Source organism: Natrix helvetica, assembly GCF_964273705.1.
Source record: "Natrix helvetica genome assembly, chromosome: 2".
Taxonomy (NCBI): domain Eukaryota; kingdom Metazoa; phylum Chordata; class Lepidosauria; order Squamata; family Natricidae; genus Natrix; species Natrix helvetica.
This window is the reverse complement of record NC_138552.1, coordinates 53,206,699-53,212,698: the sequence shown is the minus strand read 5'-3', so window position 1 is coordinate 53,212,698 and position 6,000 is coordinate 53,206,699.

The window sequence follows — 6,000 nt, the reverse complement described above, 5'->3', positions numbered from 1 at the left end:
TAATTATCCGATTGATTCCTTATGCTGGTCTTTGTTAATCATTTATGGTTCCTGGCTGCAAATAAGTAGAACTGGACTATAAAAGACTTCCCATTCTCCTTGAGCAGGATGCAGACTCTTGTACAAATGTGATATAACAAAAAGAAAATCCTGGAATATGTTAATTACTTCCACCAAATGCCTTAGGTTGAGGAAAGTTAAATATCTGTTAACCATAAGAAAAGAGGCACAATTGAAGCAGACACAGATTTTATTATACAGTCCTGCATCAGTTGTGGAGTAAACATTGAAAGAAAGAATTACAAATAAATGTTTCCTTTTTTTCTTGCTGTTGGTCAGACTTGTATGTTCCTCAGCATGGTATAATTGATAGAAAGATAATAAATGCATATTTCTCTATGACTACATTTCTATGATGATGCATATAACTATAACTGTTCAGTACTGAAGTTCCCTGCCATTGACTTACATTGCTAGTTCCTGATTGGCTGAAACACATGCAGCCTGCTGGCGGGAAAATCTAGCTACCTGATTGGCTAAATGTCTGACAGCTCTAATATAAAAGAGCTGTCAGCTGTCCTTTGCTTCGCTGTTTGCCAGTTCGAGGTTTGCCTTACATATGAGCTGTTTGTCACTGGTAATAAAGATTGTGTTAGCTTCAACCTGCCTTGCCTCAGTCCCTGTCTGCCTCATTCTCCATACAGAACACTGGCGACAAAGGTGGGATCAGGTCTGAGGTAAAGGACAAAAGCTAAGTCACTGTTAGAGCTGCCTCAAGTCACCAGGTGATGAGACGTCGCTCAGAGCTGATCCTTTCCACCCGCCCTTCTAAGGATGGCTACCTTACCGGCATTCATGGCATTCAGCCCGGCCACCGAAACATGGGACGCTTACTTCAAACGGTTTGAGTGCTTCCTGGAGCCAAACGACTTCACTGGTTTGTCTTGTGGCCGTAAAAGAGACTATTTCCTCAGCGCCTGTGGCCACAAGATGTTCGGCACAGCCAGGGCTTTAGCAGCCCCTCAGTCAATGCACTCAATGCCCTGGGAGACGCTTTTGGAGAAGTTAAAAAACCATTATTCTTCAACTCCCTCACATATGGCAAGACGCTATGCATTCCGACAGAGGATCCAGAGGGAAGGGGAATCCGTGACAGACTACATGGCTTCCCTCAGGACAGCGGCTCTACATTGCAACTTCCCTGTGCTGGACGATGCCCTGTTGGAACAGCTGGTCTGTGGCATTAGAGACCTCAGACTTCAGTGACGTTTGCTGGCGCGAAAAGAGCTGACCCTTCAGGCAGCCGTGGATGAAGCCACGGCATACAAAATGTCTGATAAGTCTACCGCAGAGATTCAGAAATTTCTGCCACCAGACACCCATGGCAGCAGGAGCCATGCAGTCCACCACGACGAAGTCGATGCAAACGATTTTTCTGACATAGAGGAAGAAATCAGCCGCCTCAAACTGACAACCCGAAAAAAACAAACTCAAATAGATTTTTCGCCTCAGTCGGACTGCCTCGGTTGTGGCGGGAACCATGCAAGGTCAGTTTGCAGGTTCAAAGCCGTCATCTGCCAGCGGTGTGACAGGAAGGGACATTTGGCCAAGGTGTGCAGGGTGGCCATGCCGGTTGCTGCTCGGCCTCCTGAACGCGTCTTGCCAAGGCAGTCTCCAAGACAGGCTCCTCGACACCGCAAGGACTGTTTCGCAATTGTGGGTCACCAGCAGCACTCTGAATGGACCGTCAGCCATGCTTCTCTATCAATGCCAGCCCACAAGATCTATATGACTGTCCAAATTGAGGGAGAGCCCTATAAAATGGAAGTGGACACTGGCTCTTCCAAATACCTCATTTTGTGAGCCACTATCAAGTGGATCGTGCCCAGCTTTACTAAGGCTACCCTTAAGCAGTGCCCGATTCACCTCAGAGACTATCAGGGGCAACAAATTGCTATTGCGGGTTGTAGCACATTCCAGGTCGCCAGCTACAATTTCCAGGGGCCTCTTCCCCTCATCATCGATGCCTCCTAGGGCTGGACTGGTTCTCCGTGTTGGGGCTCAACATTTCCAGCATCCACTCTGTGGTTCCAGACTGTTTCACCACGCTGGCCAGCAAGTTTGCAGATGTCTTCGACGAACGGCTCGGTAAATATACGGGGACAGCCATTTCATTTAATTTGGACCCCCAGGTGGCACCAATCCGCCTTAAGCCTAGGAGAGTGCCATTTGCCCTATGGCCCAAAGTAGACCTTGAATTAGACAAGCTAATCGCACAAGGGGTATTAGAGGCAGTGGATCACTCTCCCTGGGAAACACCCATAGTGATACCCATCAAACAGGATGGCAGCAATAGAATCTGTGGAGATTTTAAATGCACCATAAATAAAGGGTTGCAAGCTAACCCTTACCTTGTACCAGTGGTGCAGCACCTGCTCCACTCACTGGGGCGGGGAAATGTGTTTGCCAAGTAAGACTTGGCACAAGCCTACCAACAGCTTCCGGTGGACGAGGCCACTGCCATGGCCCAGACCATCGTAACCCACCGGGGAGTTTTTAAGTGCAAGAGGTTGCAGTTTGGGGTTAGCATAGCCCCAGGCATTTTTCAGAGCCTGATGGAGCTTCTAGGGGTAGTACCCTATTTTGATGATGTGCTTGTATCTGCCAGAGATCAAGCCGAACTCATCGTGAAGTTAAAGGCCACCCTGAGTTGTTTCCGCCAGGCAGGGCTAAAACTTAAGTGGGAAAAATGCAGGATAGGGGTCCCCAGGGTGGAATTTTTAGGGTACCTCCTGGATGCCAAAGGCATCCACCCTACCCCATCAAAAATAGAGGCCATAAAAAAGTGCCCACACCCTCGTCTAAGGTAGAGCTTCAGGCTTTTCTAGGGCTTCTTAATTTTTACGCCATATTTTTACCCCATAAGGCTTCATTGGCAGAGCTTCTGCACAGGCTCCTGGACTCTAAGACGCCCTGGCATTGGGGTCCCAAGGAAGCCCATGCTTTTCGGGCAGTTAAGGACGTTCTCACGTCCCAGTCACTGCTTGTCCAATACAGTGACCGCCCCCCTTTGGTTTTGGCGTGCAATGCATCACCCTATGGCATTGGGGCTGTTCTGAGCCACGTCCTTCCTAATGGCTCTGAAGCCCCAATTGCCTATTATTCCCGCACAATCTCAGCTGCAGAAAGGAACTACAGTCAGCTAGACAAAGAAGCTCTAGCTGCTGTAGCAGGGGTCAAGCGTTTTCATGACTATGTCTATGGTCGTTTCTTTCAATTAGTTACCGACCACAAGCCCCTCTTGGGTCTCTTGGTGGGAAACCGCCAGACCCCGCAGATTTTGTCACCTAGAATGTCCAGATGGACCGTTTTCCTGGCAGCATACAATTACCAACTTATCTATAGGCCAGGAAAGAATTTGGGGCATGCGGATGCCCTCAGTCGCTGCCCTTTGCCAGCACCCATGGAGGACCCTGCTCCCGCTTCCTCGGTCCTCCTCATAGAGGAATTAGCCATGCCAGTATCCGCCTGGGATATTGCCAGGCTATCTGCATCAGACCCTGTCCTCTCCAAAGTGCTGGACTGGGTGCGCAGGGGGTGGCCACAAGGACCAGTAGGTCAGGAGTTCCAGCCCTTTTACGTACAGCAGCATGAGCTATCCGTTCTCAATGGATGCCTGCTGTGGGGAAACCGGGTAATACCTCCCCCCAAGCTTAGGGCGCCAATTTTGGGTTGCCTGCACACTGCTCACCCAGGTATTGTGCGCATGAAGGTGCTGGGCCGGAGCTACGTTTGGTGGCCCAAAATTGATCAGGTGATAGAGCACTGGGTAGCTGCCTGTCAACAGTGCCAGCAGTCTAGACTGGCTCCCCCATCAGTGCCCGTCAGAGAGTGGGACATGCCCCGAGCTCCATGGGCGCGAATCCATATGGACTTTGCTGGCCCATTCTTAGGGCAGAATTTTTAAATTATCGTTGACGCCTACTCGAAGTGGGTGTAGCTGGCACTCATGCCCTCTACCACTTCAGAGGCCGTCATTAAGGTGCTGGGGAGACTTTTCGCAACCCATGGGCTGCCTGACGTGGTGGTGACGGACAACGGCCCCCAGTTCACGTCGGCACCCTTCCAAATGTTTTTAGACCAGCATGGCATATGGCATGCACCCACGGCTCCGTTTCACCCGGCCGGAAACAGCTTGGCAGAATGAACCGTCCGGTCAGCTAAGGTGGCATTGGGCTGCCTGGGCCCAATATCTTCTGGCGCAGCATACAACTCCATGCCCAGTTACCAACCAAAGTCCCGCAGAATGACTTATGGGTCGCCAGCTCTGGACAACCCTGGACCGGCTGCACCCTGGCTACGCCGCAGAGAAAAGCCCCAACACAGGCGACTGTACTCAAACTTTTGACGTGGGTGACCTGGTCCACGCCCAAAACTACGGGGCTAAACCAAGGTGGCTCCCTGGACTAATAACACAGCTAACTGGACCCTACTCTTATAGGGTCCAGCTCGACAATGGGCGAGAGTGGCGCCGGCACATCAATCAGCTTCGTCGGAGACCTCCCAGTGCAGCAGATCAACAGCCAGGACAGGCCCAATCCTGCCCTGGTGAACTAATGCCACTAGAAACCGCTCCCGTACTCTTCTCCAACGCGTTCTCGTCGCCAACCCTACCTGGTAGTCCAGTTGGTCCAGCGGAGGTCACTCTTCCTGCTGTCTCAGCTGCTCAGCCTCTGGCAGTCACAGCCACAGGCCCAGCCAGCAGAGACTCCTCCTCTGACTGCTGTCCCAGAACTGAGACGATCAGGGCGGAGCCATCGCCGGCCGACGTACTTGGTGGACTATGCATGTGCCAACTGGAAGGAGAGGGGTGTTGAGTACTGAAGTTCCCTGCCATTGACTTACATTGCTAGTTTCTGATTGGCTGAGACGCGAGCAGCCTGCTGGCGGGAGAATCTAGCTACCTGATTGGCTAAAGGTCTGACAGCTCTAATATAAAAGAGCTGTCAGCTGTCCTTTGCTTTGCTGTTTGCCGGTTCGAGGTTTGCCTTACATATGAGCTGTTTGTCACTGTGAATAAAGGTTGTGTTAGCTTCAACCTGCCTTGCCTCAGTCCCTGTCTGCCTCATTCTCCCCACAGAACAATAACGTTATGCATTTGTGAATCATCTGGAAGCCTTGAGAAAAGAACTGTCAAGGTAACACAGTAGTAATATTCACTAATATTGATATAGATCTCATTTGCTGTCTTTAAGGTGCTAAATAGTAAACACCTTTTTTTTAGAATGCACTGAATGTACTGTAAGAATGCATAGTTGCCTGTAAGGAGAAAAACTATCGAATTTCCTCCTTTTACTTGAAACATATTCAGATTTTGTTTTTTAAGTTAAACAATTCATGTTTACAAGAATAGAGTACCTTCTACATTTGGATATCAGTTATATAAACTGGGTTCTGAGCATAGCCAATAGTGTAAAAAATGTTATTACTTGGGTTCCTATATTAAATGACTTGGTTGAATATTCATTAGCTATTAGAAACAGTTGGTATATAACTTTTCATGTTCAATTGACATGGTGTTTTTGACTTCTCATAATCCGTGTCACTCAGCACATGTAGAAGGAACTCTATTAATTGTTAACATGAATTGTTTAATAAAATCATAATATGTTTAAAGTACTGTAAAAGGAGAAAATATAATGATGATACATACCTGATACATGGTTTTCTGCATATATTATAGTATTTCATGAACAGTGGGTAGAAAATTATTGATGATCAAGTAACTGGGATCCCATTTGCTTATCTGTATGAGATACTTTGCCCTCATAACTTGCTCAGCTGGAATTAATTTGAGGTTACAGGTAAACATTCAATGAGGAATGTCTCAGTTGTACTTAAAAATGTTCTACAAAAGAGAATATTTGGATTGCAAAGGTAATTTTCTTGCTTAATCTGCTTTCATCTGTTAGATTAGACCCATTCAATTTCCATATATTA